Source organism: Rhyacophila brunnea, unplaced genomic scaffold, assembly GCF_057557595.1.
Source record: "Rhyacophila brunnea isolate RB1 unplaced genomic scaffold, BYU_Rbru_1.0 scaffold_5, whole genome shotgun sequence".
Classification (NCBI taxonomy): Eukaryota; Metazoa; Arthropoda; class Insecta; order Trichoptera; family Rhyacophilidae; genus Rhyacophila; species Rhyacophila brunnea.
The window spans coordinates 44,709,383-44,722,587 of NW_028233170.1; the positions used below are offsets into that span (position 1 = coordinate 44,709,383).

At 35.0% G+C, this 13,205-nt stretch overlaps 1 protein-coding gene across 1 annotated transcript in view; it reads left to right on the top strand.

The window, feature by feature from the left end:
- The first annotated feature begins 1,229 nt into the window (after window positions 1-1,229).
- Window positions 1,230-13,205, top strand: part of LOC147066475 (bcl-2-related ovarian killer protein-like) — a 69,373-nt gene continuing 57,397 nt past the window's right edge. Inside the window, exon 1 of the mRNA XM_085955452.1 lies at window positions 1,230-1,632. The gene's annotated coding sequence lies outside the window, so the exon portion shown is untranslated. The remainder of the gene's footprint in view (window positions 1,633-13,205) is intronic.

Genomic DNA, 13,205 nt, shown 5'->3' on the forward strand with positions numbered 1-13,205 from the left:
CCCCTAATAAAAAATCCCTCTTCCTTATACACTTCTCTCTCTGTTTATTCTTTACTTCTTGTACTTATCTATATGATTACAGATCCCTTGCCACTCAACCTAGACCGACCACTACCAAAGTTGACCGGATGACCCAGGAGGGTACTTCTAATAAATCCCCCCTCCCCTAAATAGATATCCTTTTTCCTTATATTATTTTCTCTTCCTACAGATTAAAACCACAGCGGAGGGGTTTTTGGCCGGTTGTGGGCTTGCTCACATCCGGAGTTTTTCCCCCCTCTGCGGCTCAAATTTTGATGAGCAAACGGGCTAAGACTCGAAGAAACACACGATAAAGATGCGATTATGGATGCTGGTCTTGCTTTTGGCCTTCTCTCAGTCTTCTTGGGAGCACCGGCTGGTGCGGAAGAAGATGACCCCGGCTCTGGATTCGGACTGGACGAACGCCAGACCCCACAGGCTGAACGCTGGACTCTGCAAAGCCGGACAGAAACGAGATGTGGGGTGGGGAGAGGTTGGGGGCCTGTGACGGCGGCGGTCCTTGTTGTTGTTTGTTGAAGAAACACTTTTTTAAATATACTTACTAGAGATTCCTTCACCCAGATCCTAAACCTGGTCTCGGTCGGTCGCGAAACCGCCGAAACCAGGTCCTCTCACTCCAATCATGCTTCACTCCAGATAGATACTTCATATAAAGGGGATAGACGCTAAAAACCGTCTAGGTGGCCCAAATGAATAAGCACATACCCTAAGTAAGTAAGTAGTACTCTTGGATTAATATACGCTCTCTTTATGTCATGCTTAAGGGTTACCTACATAATTATAAATTATTCAGTTATCTTATGATCGTTTTGAAGATGGCTTTATAGTTTTTATAATCTAAACCCGGTTATAAATCTGTTAATATAAATAACTCGTAGAAATGACAAATAACTTTGTTTTTAAAACCATTAAGTATAATATAGTTCCACCGGGTAAACGCCATTTTAATTAAGAAGTTTTATTAATTTGGATTTTGGTCACATCGTAAATTCGGCCCTGTCTGTACTATTTGTATTGTTCTATTAATCTAAGCGTCCACAGATCATTCTTGTCGTTACAGAAAATGTAATAATATAATAGTAATATTATGGCTCTACTCTACTCTGTGATTTTCGGTATATTTTACCGAGCAGCAGTCGACAGGTGCATATACATAGGTATATCTCATCTCAGCAAAACTAAATGCCAGTTGATAAGAGGCAGTCGCAAAACCAGGACGCCGCTACTGGTATTTTTAGTGAACGATTATAATATTATCGCGCGGAGTTTTCAAGTTTTCACAACAATAGTTCTGGCATTGCGATGCAAAGAAAAGTTGCAAAAAACCTCTGAATTATGTGAAAAGTGATTGTAAAGAATACAAAAAATAGCCTTGCGCCGTTCGAATGAATTTACAAACATTTAACAAACTGGAATTTAAATTATTTCCTAGTATCTGATAATAAAATAATGTTAAAATAAAATAATGATATCGCGCGTGCAATGTTAGCAAATGGGCAATTAATTAAAGCTTTCCCCGAAATTTCACATAGACTCAGTGATAGTTTAACTATTATTCGTAAAAAGTGAGGATGGATTATTTCTACACAGGTGACTATTTTCTTTTTGTGCTTAAATAAGCAGTAAAAATACACCAATTGACAGTGTCCACATAAACGGACGAAACCAGTATTTTTTTAAATCTTAATATCGATATTCATATATATTTTATTTTTTTTATATTGGCTTTCCACAAGAATTGTTGTTTATAAAAACAACATGAAATTTTATTTTAGAAGGCACAAGAAGGAACAATATTATATGCATATCTACTTCATTAAATTTAATACTTACTAATAAATATGTAATACTATGTTGCTAATTATATAACAATATTTTCATTTTATAACATCAACATGTTTCATTAATTGAATTTAATAGAAAATAAGTTGTTTTGGCACTCTACCAATATTTATCTTCACAAAAAGGACATTAGTTAGGTATTTGCAGTTTTACTTGAAACCTATTACTATTTTTAGTTTTTAATAATATGTGGACAATGACACTTACTTCAACATGTTTTACATCATTTTGTGCGTACGTGCTGAATAGGGTGTAGGGATAATCCGTGGGGCAGGTGAGTGTAGGTATGTAGTATCTCCCTTGCATCCAGAAATTTCTTATACAAACAATTTAGTATGTGATGGTTTGCTATTGTAGCCCGACCTGTCGAAGCGTTACGTATGCAGTGTGTGCACCTTTTTAATAAAAATGTTTTATCAATCACTTCTGTGGTTGCATTATTCTTAATCTATAGTTAGGTTGACATATTTTGATATAACTACGAAATACATAAATAATAATTAGTAGATAATAATATGCACTACTCAAATTGAATAATGGATTTACATGATTTATGTTGCAATATTATTGTACCTATTTATATTATAATGTTGTTTCGTGTTCTCTTTTTCTCGGCAATAATACCATTTATTTCTAATATTTTTTTTCTAATAATTTATTTCTAATTACTAATAACTAATCTAATATTATAATTATTAGTTTCATAAATGTCTTCTATGTAATGAAAAACGAAAGTTTATGCATGCCCACTAAATATCTATGATACAGCTTAATATAGGTATTTGTATAACAAGGGATATATACAATATATACCTACCTACTACAGAATTGATTAATGAAATAGAAATGCGCGAGCCAGTCGCCATGGACCAGGGCTTCGAAGCCAGTTTATTATTTAATGAAAGTCCGAGTGCCATAAAATTTTACCATATTGAATACGTCTGTCGTTTAAGTGGCGAACTTTAATAATACATATCACGATACAGGCGTAACTATTGGAAATAACACGATTATCCAATATTTCTCCATACTCGGGAATTATACCTTCTTACAGCCTCACCCAGAAGGCAACCCACTTGACTTATTTTTCTGTGTATTGGGATATACATACATCATGGCCCCCATATCCTGAAGCGGGCCCCCTACCTATCGCTATAGATAATGGCAGTGTAACGCTCTATAGTAGCGTTTTTCAAATGGTGTACGCGGTAAAATTAATGTTTATATTTAGTGCATTGTTGTATATTTTAATACATCCATTTGAATTATGGAGTTGCCGAGTATCGATACACAATTGAAAATTGTGTCGTACAACCACATAATTTTAAATAATAACATTATCGAAGAAAAATAGCGCCACAGGCGATTTTTTTATTACTATTAGAAAGAGTTTGTGATGTGTGTTTATATCACTTATCTGGTCGACTCGCCACGCCGGGCCCTTCCTGAGCCCGGGCCCCCAGGCTAGAGCCCTGTCAGCCCTCCTTTTGTGGGGGCCATGACATACATAATTCACCGATAAATTCTGACAAATATTATTTTTTTATTATGTACCTACCTATTAAGCTTGAATTTTTTAATTAAGTACATGATTAAAATACCCGATGGTGATGAACGGCGACATCTTGTGTAGATAGATACGAAATCATAAATATATATTATAATAATATAGTTATGCGTGATGTTGCCTTTGTTTGCAATAGTTTTGTAAGTGCATACACAAATTTATTCGATGGAATCAAAATTTGATTTGAATGCCTAATCGAATCAACGAAAATGTATTTATTATTGTATGCTATTGTAATATTTCAAGGACTCTATCATACACAGGGCCGTAGCTAGAACTTAATTTTAGTTGGGTAGGGCATCAGACATTTGAAATAATTCGCCAATTTTGGATGGGCCTCTCTAGATTACCAAGTCGTGTAAAAGAGAAAATGTTTTAAAAAATGAGCTTCCAGGACCTTCATTTTATCATTTTATTTATTACTATCTGACCCGGCAAACGTTGTTCTGCCATATAAATTATTTCTAGTGTATATTTTGGTTGTTAAATAAAAAATAACGAATGTATCGTAAGTGTGTGGGGATGGGATCTATGACAGAAAGAGGAATAGAGCGCTGTAGACGATGACCGCCGATAAAAACAAAAAAACATCAACCATTCATTTTCTCAATTCAAAATGAGTAATGATGTTCATAATGAATGAATTACCTGTGACAGGATCTCGTTGTTTAATGTTTATGCAATATCCGTCTTGTCCCTTCCAGAAAATTAGCGGATATTGGAGAGCGTCCTATGAACGGTGTGTGTCAGCGATGAACTCCAGATTATTGTTTCTTCTTCGAATCACGATTTCTCGCGTCGATGTGCGGTCGCCAACCATGATTCCAGCAATGTCGTCAACAACAGTCGCATTGAATCGACGTACGTGCTCTCCAGCTGGTGTTTTATCAGGATTGATGACAATAGCGTGATTGTCACTTTGCAATTGGTGCATGTGTGCTTTGAAGAATTTCAATAATTCATTGTGCTCATTCAACAGGGCGTCCAGTTCGCCGACGATGAGCCTGGCATTAGGCGAATTGAGGCTATTGTAGCCGCAACGTGCATCCACATGATTGATGTCCTCACCGCCGCGCCCATGAAGTAGATTTGTAAAAATGTATGTGGTTCGTTTGGCATTGGCAGCAATGAGCCTACTTTGTGGTATACTTGGCCTTTGATTTTGAACGTAGAATGGAATTGTTGACCATTTGCCGCAGTATTGTGAACAGCGCTCGAAATGGAAAATTTTACGAACCGGAGCGCTCGATAATTTTACGAAAATATCAACTATATTATACTATACTAGATTAATTGTAAAAGTGATTTATAAAAAAAAGTGTGTTATTTTTTTATTATATGAAATATCTAGCTTAGACGGTCAAATTAATATTTCCACGAGACGGAGCGATAATTTTGTGGATTTTATGAACCAGAACGGCGCTCCGGTGCGTTCCGGTCCATTTCGAGCCATGATTGTGAACTATTTCTGTTGCTCCGGACGAAGTCATTTGGAAGCATGAATTGAATGTGCGAATGGACTTCAGGAACAGGTTTGAATCTGGAACCGTGCCGATGAGCAAGCCGTTCAATGGTTCTGGTGGTATCTCAATTTCTGGTAGTTGCACTTTTCCTGATGCGCAACACATCCCGGCTGACTCATGTTTGAATTTGAGCGCATGACAATGGGGACATTCTTTATCCATATCACCAATCAGCACTTTCGGATGAGCGGAATATTAAATATCTGGCTCGTACTCGAATGCGAGACGAAGGAACGAAGCGGATGTAAATGTTCGATGTACTTGTTGGCGTTATCGGTTATTTGCTCTGCGTGTGTTAACTACGAACCGGCGCGCTTGGCTCCGTTCCAATTGTCGTTGTTGATTTTGTTCAGCTCGTGCCTCTTGTGATTGAGATGCACGCAATTGCGACATGCTTATACGCACGTTTTTGTTATCTTGTTGGATTTGTTCGTCTGTTCTTTCTGCTCTACTATTTCGCATGTTTGTTGCTTTATTCGTTCGACGGCCCAAATGGCCCCCCTTGCGTCTTGCTGGCATTGTGCACTGTAATACACGCACATAAAAATAGATAAATAAAATAAATCGTACAAAATTTTGCACGCACTCCATTGTGGTATGCCGAATGAAATGTCAAAATGACGCGACGCTTCTCTTGAATTCTTCTCGGACGTAGCACCACCTGTCATTCAACAACATAAATAATTTCGTTCTGTTTGAAATACGAACGACGGTTAAATTTGTTCATACAAAAATAATAAAATCGCGATTAAAAAATGGGAGGGTGGGGGTAGGTGGGTGAAAATTTGGGGTTATAGGTATTTTTTATGCCAAATAATAAAAAAAAATACAAAAAAAAATTGTCAAAAAAATAAAAGAAAATTTTTCTGGATAGAGATACCCTAATCACCTAGCGGTATGAAATATACTTGTTGACCTATTCTCATACCTAACAAATATACATTAAAAAAATCATAAAAATCGGTCGAGCCATTTCGGAGGAGTTCGACAACAAACATCGTGACACGAGATTTTTATATATATAGAGATATACTTACACTAACATAACTATTATTATATATTCTCAGTGACGTCCCGTGGGGGTAGGCAGATTGAGCGTCGCTTGGGAGCGGCAGTTACTTGAAGGGCGGCAAGCCGAGGATAATCATTCGGTAGATAAAGAAATAACTACATAAACTGAATACTTAATTACGAAAATATCTTTCCTTATATCTTCAGCTCACTGGTTCGCGATGTCTAGTTTACTTCCGTTGCCCTTCGACGTCTTTGGTGACCAGAAACGACACGACCACGGGTGATAAAAATATTGTTTTAAAAAAATGGGGTGGCATTATGGGGCTGCCCAGGGGCGGCATTTTGTCTAGGGACGTCACTGTCTATTCTAGATTATTATTATACATATAACGAAATAAATATAATATATTCAAACTACACAAAGGGCAGGTAAACGTTACAAAACGTAGGATACTACTATAAGTTAGCTATTTTTAATGTGGGACATTAGCCAATGGCAGATTTAGGGACTTGGAGGCTCTGGCTGATTTTGAAGTTATAAATAAAAACTATAAATTCCAACCACCAACGTAGTAGTAATCATATTAATGGTTTTTTTATGTACATACAAGTAAGTTGAGTGGTTATGTTACAGGCCTATTTGATGTTAGTTGCAGGATTTTTTATGCTTGTATACTGGTTTGAACTGTTTCGAGACCCCCTTTTAAATCTTCTGACGAATCGATTGCGTCATATGCGTCAAAGAAAATCGCCGCTGGGCCATTTCCCCTCTACGCCCGCTCCTGATCCTATGCCCCCACCACCAGTAAGTTCTTTTTTCAAAATATGTACTGAATAAAAATAAAATTACCTTTATTAGAACCATAAAAAATGGAAATACGTACATACATATTTATTGAATAAAACCGATTTCAATGGTATTAATTTTTAATATTATAAGGATTTATTAGTTTTAAGTTAATCGAGAATAGTTATAAATTAAGGAGGCGTGCGTTCAGAAGTAACTAGAGAAATCGAAGATAGTTTATTTTTATATCATATTAAATTTGTAAGTAACCTGATTCGCTCTTGTTGTACCTACCCTGTTCGTATGATATAATAATTGATCTACCTACCTACATTAATTAACTATTTTTTCATTATTCTAATGTAATATAATCTTCTATCCAATAAAGTTAAATAAATGTATTTCTGCGGGTCTATTCTATACACAAGGTGACAATCGACCGCTAAAGTGATAAATATTATCACTTTATCATATTTATGCATTGAGGTATTATAATTGTTACAATAAGTTAGCCGTCTATACAGTCAAAACTGTCTATCTCGCTCTAAATTTTATCACAGCCAAGAGAGGTGCTGTTAAAATATAGCACTTATTGCAACAATTATAACACACTTATTGTAATTGTTACAAAAAGTGCTAATACGTTAATACAAACCTACCCTAGTTAGCCGTCGTGGCGGCCGAAAGCAGCCTTGTGTATAGAATAGACCCGCTGGAATACTACTGTTCGAATATCACAAATATTAGATTGTAGATCTGTGTAACATTTTGTATTAAATTTATTTCTATATTTAATTCCATTATGCAATCGAATTGTTCTGACATTCAGATGTCGGACAAAGAAGGCTGCATCACGCCTCTTTAGCTCAAATGACAGCTAAAAGTCAACTTATTGAACCATTTCACACCGCAGCTCTCAAACGTTCACGTTGGAATAAAACTGAGAGAAAAGACAGTACATAATATGAGAAGTTTCTTCGGAGCTCAATAGATAATGGCAAGCCTTGGCTTGGCGTCTTCCATAGTTTTCCGACAGCTGCGCCGATTCTCTGTTCTCAAGGTTCAGAATAGTTTTATTAGTGTGTCATGTTTTCCCATATAATCTCTTTCACCCTCGGTCTACAATCTACATAATAATATGTAGAATCCTAATATTGAACCTATTACAAGTATCATAGAGAAAAATACAACTAGATTAGGTACATACATACCGATATGGACTTAAGGCTATACTTCAGCTGGTGCACGGTCTAAAACGATCGTGACTACGCGACGCGAAGATTGTGCAAACAACGCCTGCAGAACAAAACATAATTTGTCATAAAAATTTAACATGCGTCCATTTAATCTTCTGTTTATTGTTCTATTAGTAACAATAATAATATATTCATTGACATGTCTTCTTTTTCAAGTAAATGGGTAACGTTTTTTAGTAATCTTTACACGATTTAAGAATTAATACCCCCGTCACTATCACGAAACAAATTGACGTGTTCACAGCTCGATTTTCGCTCTCCGATTGCCAGCGAGTCCAAAATTTGGTCTCATCTATAGTTGAAAATTATTTGCCGTTTCACTGATGTACGCTCTTAAATATTACGCATGCAGAAATTTCCTAACATGTACAGGTGTTATTTAAAACTCCGTAAAGTCGTGGGTCCCAGGTTCTAATTCTGGGTCTGGCAAATAAACATATTTTTCAATTTGTGTTTGAGTAAGAGTATGGACCTAATTGGTTGGGCGAGTGGCTAACATCCATTTCTCGTAAAAACAAATCTGTTGATACATACCTCCACTCTGTGGGGGCCCATATGATTTTATTAGGATCGGACAACGTCAAAAGAAAAAGAAAATTTACTAGGTATTTATTTTGTAAAGCTTGTCGGCCGGATTGCGGATTCATTTTTCTTTCTCACATTCGGGTATTTTCTTGTTGTATTTTTAAATATACGACGTTGTTTCAAATTGTAAGTTCAATAAGAAATGTTACATTCTTAAATTGTGTGTATTCTGCGAGCGAATGTTTTAGATTGAGAGACTTTTTATTTGCTGTTTTTCAACCAAACATTAGATTTTTTAGCTGTCAGGGAATCGAGAGTCTCAATGTTGTCATGTCATCCCAATTCCGAATCAATCGATTAAGTATCCATAGACACGTTTTTTTGTATTAAATACAAAAAAAATATTAATATACCTACCTATCTTATTTATGATGTTTTATAATGAGCTTATTAAACTCCTCAAAACATGTATGTACTTATAAATTTATTTTATAATTAATTATAGGTAGGTACATAGCCTTTTGTCCACGATTATTTCTTTCCGACAGTTTCCATTCGTGTTCCGGAAACCGATGCTGGCCGGCTGGATGACACCACTTTTTTATATTCTATTTATTATTTGATTGAGTATCGAACTCACCTCTCAACCTCTCGTTTAGTGGGTACTTAATAAAGACTTCAATCTGAGAACGCAGATGACAACAGGAAGAAGTTTATAAGAAAAGTCAAGTGAGGTCGTCACAATTCGCGATATTTAAATATAGTAATAATATCAATTCTTTCGACCATGTCCGATCCTAATAGGATCATATGGGTCTCCACAGAGTAGAGGTTTGTATTGACAGATTTTCTTTTTTACGAGAATTGGATGTCAGACACTTGCTCAACCTATTAGGGCCATACCCTGACACGCACAAATTGAAAAACAATATGTTACTTGCCAGACCCAGGATTCGAACCTGGGACCCACGGCGTTATAGTCCAACGCTTAAGCCGCGCGGCCACCGCGGTATCAATAGGTACCATTAAAAATTATATAACGCATAGGGTTCAGCATACATTTTTAAAACCAATTCTTTACATGAGTCTGTATACAATATTATCCGTGAATTTATCCGACAGTCTTTCTCTTATGTACCTACATATTATTATGTTTACATACATAGTCAAAAAGTTTAAATATATCTTTATTAATTGGCAACGTATTTTTACGTTTGTTGATAGTGTTAATCTGTGTGTCCATGATAACTATATTAAAATCCGGGAGCATTAGGTGTTTGATCTCCCAGGGTGCAGAACTAACCTGCCATTGATAAAGTCAATTAGAGGGACAATACCGGTGTTCAGACTAATCGCTTTAGTTATTGATATAATATACCACTTACGTGAGAGTGAGTTTTGGTAAATGTTGTTTCATAAACTCTCTGTTGTCCAACGTGAGCGTGCTTTAACACAATTATGGCTCAAATAGACTATGACGATCTAGGACGGTGGACGGTAGGAGTTTTAAAAACATTTTCATCATGTTTTCATAAAATTCCCCGTGACAATTCAAATTTCAGAAAATATACTATTTGTATCGCCCTCGCATACGTTTAGTTTACGTTATGCCTGTCTTATATCCAAATATGTGGAAAATGATATTCAGTTTATTGATATTGGATTGAACTTAGCAAAGGTTTGACATACAGTGTTTGGTAATTATTATTATTTGCTTTAACATGCTGTAACTCTGCTTTATAAATTTTATAAAGTAAAGTTACTTCCCTACTTTATAAATCACCATCCTACTGTGGAACCGGTGAGCGGTTAGAATATTTTACTACTAACAGAGATACAGAAGTGGGCGGCAGGTATAAAAAGGTTGACTACCTCTGATGTAGATTGTAGAATGTAGGTAACTACTTACGGTTTTACTGTTTAAAGAATTTCTGGTGTATGTTATGAATAGATTCATAGCGTGAATTGGGCCTGACAGATATGCTAATTTAGGTACCAAATCTGTAGTTAAATCATTATTGACAACATTATTAGACTTAGCACTCTGATGTACAGATATTAATTATTCTAGAATAAAATTAGAATATTTGGTAAGATTATATCTAGTATTTGTATATTATTATATTGTGAATAGGAAACCCAACTCTCTGAATCCCCAGGCGTCACGGTATTCGAGTCATTTTCAACACAAGTTATTGCCATAGTATTTTGAAAATAAAAGATGAACATTTTGAAGAGCTTTGATTAAAAAATACGTTATAGTTATTATCTGCTGTATCAAGATTCTCGGCCATCGAAGATAACGCCTACTCGTCTTGGATTTTATTAATAGAAGCACGAATTCATTATTTGTCGTTAAATTATATTACCATAGCAACGTTTACCTGTGTCATATAATTAATTTTGATTTATGGAATTATAATAATACAAGAGAGGAAAAATATGATTTGATTAATGTGCATCCAAGATTTTTAAAAGTCTTTTTATGAAGTTTACTTCTCACCACTACATTATTATTATTTTCAGTGATACTGATCAGTGATCAGATCGCAAATGTCAATATGTATGTATGCGGCGTTTTAGCGGTATTTTTAAAGCAATAAAAACAAGTAATTTAAATAATATAATAGTTATGAGGTATTTATAGTTAAGTATATGTTTGAAGTACGTAGGGCTGTACTAAGGGTAGCTGCCAAAGTCCAAAATTACCGCCTCTCACGGCAACATAAAAGATGTGAAAAAGGGAAGAAATAGGTATTTATTTTATTTCCATTTATTAAAGTTTAACATTATCTTTAAGGTAAATCATGTTCAATCGGTGACGTCCCGTGGGGGTAGGCAGATTGAGCGTCGCTTGGGGGCGGCAGTTACTCGAAGGGCGGCAAATCGAGGAGAATCATTAAATATATAGGAATAGGTACCTAAACTTAGTAATAACGGAAATATCTTTCCATTAAAAAAATCAACTCACTGGTTGGAAACAAAATGTATTAAAACAAAAGGTATAACAAGACTATATTTTTTTCGTCGGGTTCGCGATGTCTAGTTTACTTCCGTTGTCTTTGTACATCACTCCTTGATGGCCAGCAATGATACGTGCAGATTTGTGAATTATAGGTAGGTACATACTTATGTACCTAATTAATTTATCCAAATATTTTTGTCAGTCATTCGCGAGTTTTGAAAGTTGTCAGATGTATTTTTAAATATATCTGAAACCGTGGACCCTATTGAATTATGGAATATTGTCTATTGAAGTAGAGATGACATTTAAATTAAATTTTGTGGTATATATTTTGCTAATAATGTACCTATTTCTTAGATATTGAAGTCTTGAAAGGATAATAAAAATACTGTATAATGGGGTGATTTTGACGCTGCCTAGGGGCGGCATTTTGTTCAATAGTACATATTAATGAAATTTACCCAGCCGGCAACTTTTATTTACTATCCACGAAACAAATTCGTGGCTGACAAACCTTTGACTCGACAATTTCTTGGTGCCCTTTGCCGTACAAAGAATTACATTTTTCTAGAAACGTTTATCTCAGTGACACATAGATCCAAAGATGTATTTTACAATTAGACTCAGAAATCTAAGCCATTCAGTAAGTGACACACCTAGGCAAAGGACAAATGATCCTGTTACTATTTTAATATCAAAAATTATATATTAAATAATTACCTACTACATTCATTGTGTTTGCGTGGCTATCGCAAATGGGTATAGGATGCACTGAAACTCTTTAAAAAATCTTATACACATTTCATAAAAATACTCACAAGCCGCTGGCTCCGTGTAACTTACCCCCAAAAGTGTTGAATAATTCAGTTGAATTTCTGAACACAATTCAGAATTCAATGTTTATTAATAGATGCCTTGTTGCGACACATTTCCCTACCAAGTCAAACATCGCTACTTCAATAATGCATTAAGTACCTACCTAGTTTGTATTTTTTTGTCACCTTTTTCCTAATTCTCGCAGAAACCCGGGTGGGAATTACTGTTTTAGGATACTTACTAACCTATTCTGTTGACACATTAAATGAATGCTTTTCTGTATTTTACCACGTTTTTATTAGCTCGTATTCTTGTTTGTCCAGTACGAATATTTTCTTGTTTGTCCAAATCTTGCAATCAATTTTTAACTAACTTCCCGACTAGCTAGACATTTGAAACTTTTAGAATATATCAGAACACGATGACAATGCATTCTTTTAATACTTTTAGCCATCTTTAAACAGAATTGAATTCATTTTCAGTTAATTCTGTTTTGTATGGAAAGTTGTTTCAGAAAAATCCGTAAAAAGTAAAATACTATCATTGGTTGCTAAGGGGGTCCTAGCAACTAAATTATTAATATATACGTGCGTTACTATGGAAATCAATATGAAATGTCAAAATGACATTTCAGTATTCTATATTTATTCAGCATTTCTATCAAGTACAAAAAAAGTATTTATTAATACATATAATTATTGTCAAGTTTATTTGATTCAACAGAAAATTAGAAAAACGTGGTATTTAAAAAGTTATTTTTATCTTGTAATTATTTATATACAACTCTGATTCATTCGTTAGTGTTATTATTATGTATTTTAAAACATATTTTTCGTTACTTTTTGGATTTTCCACCATTTGGTAAAAA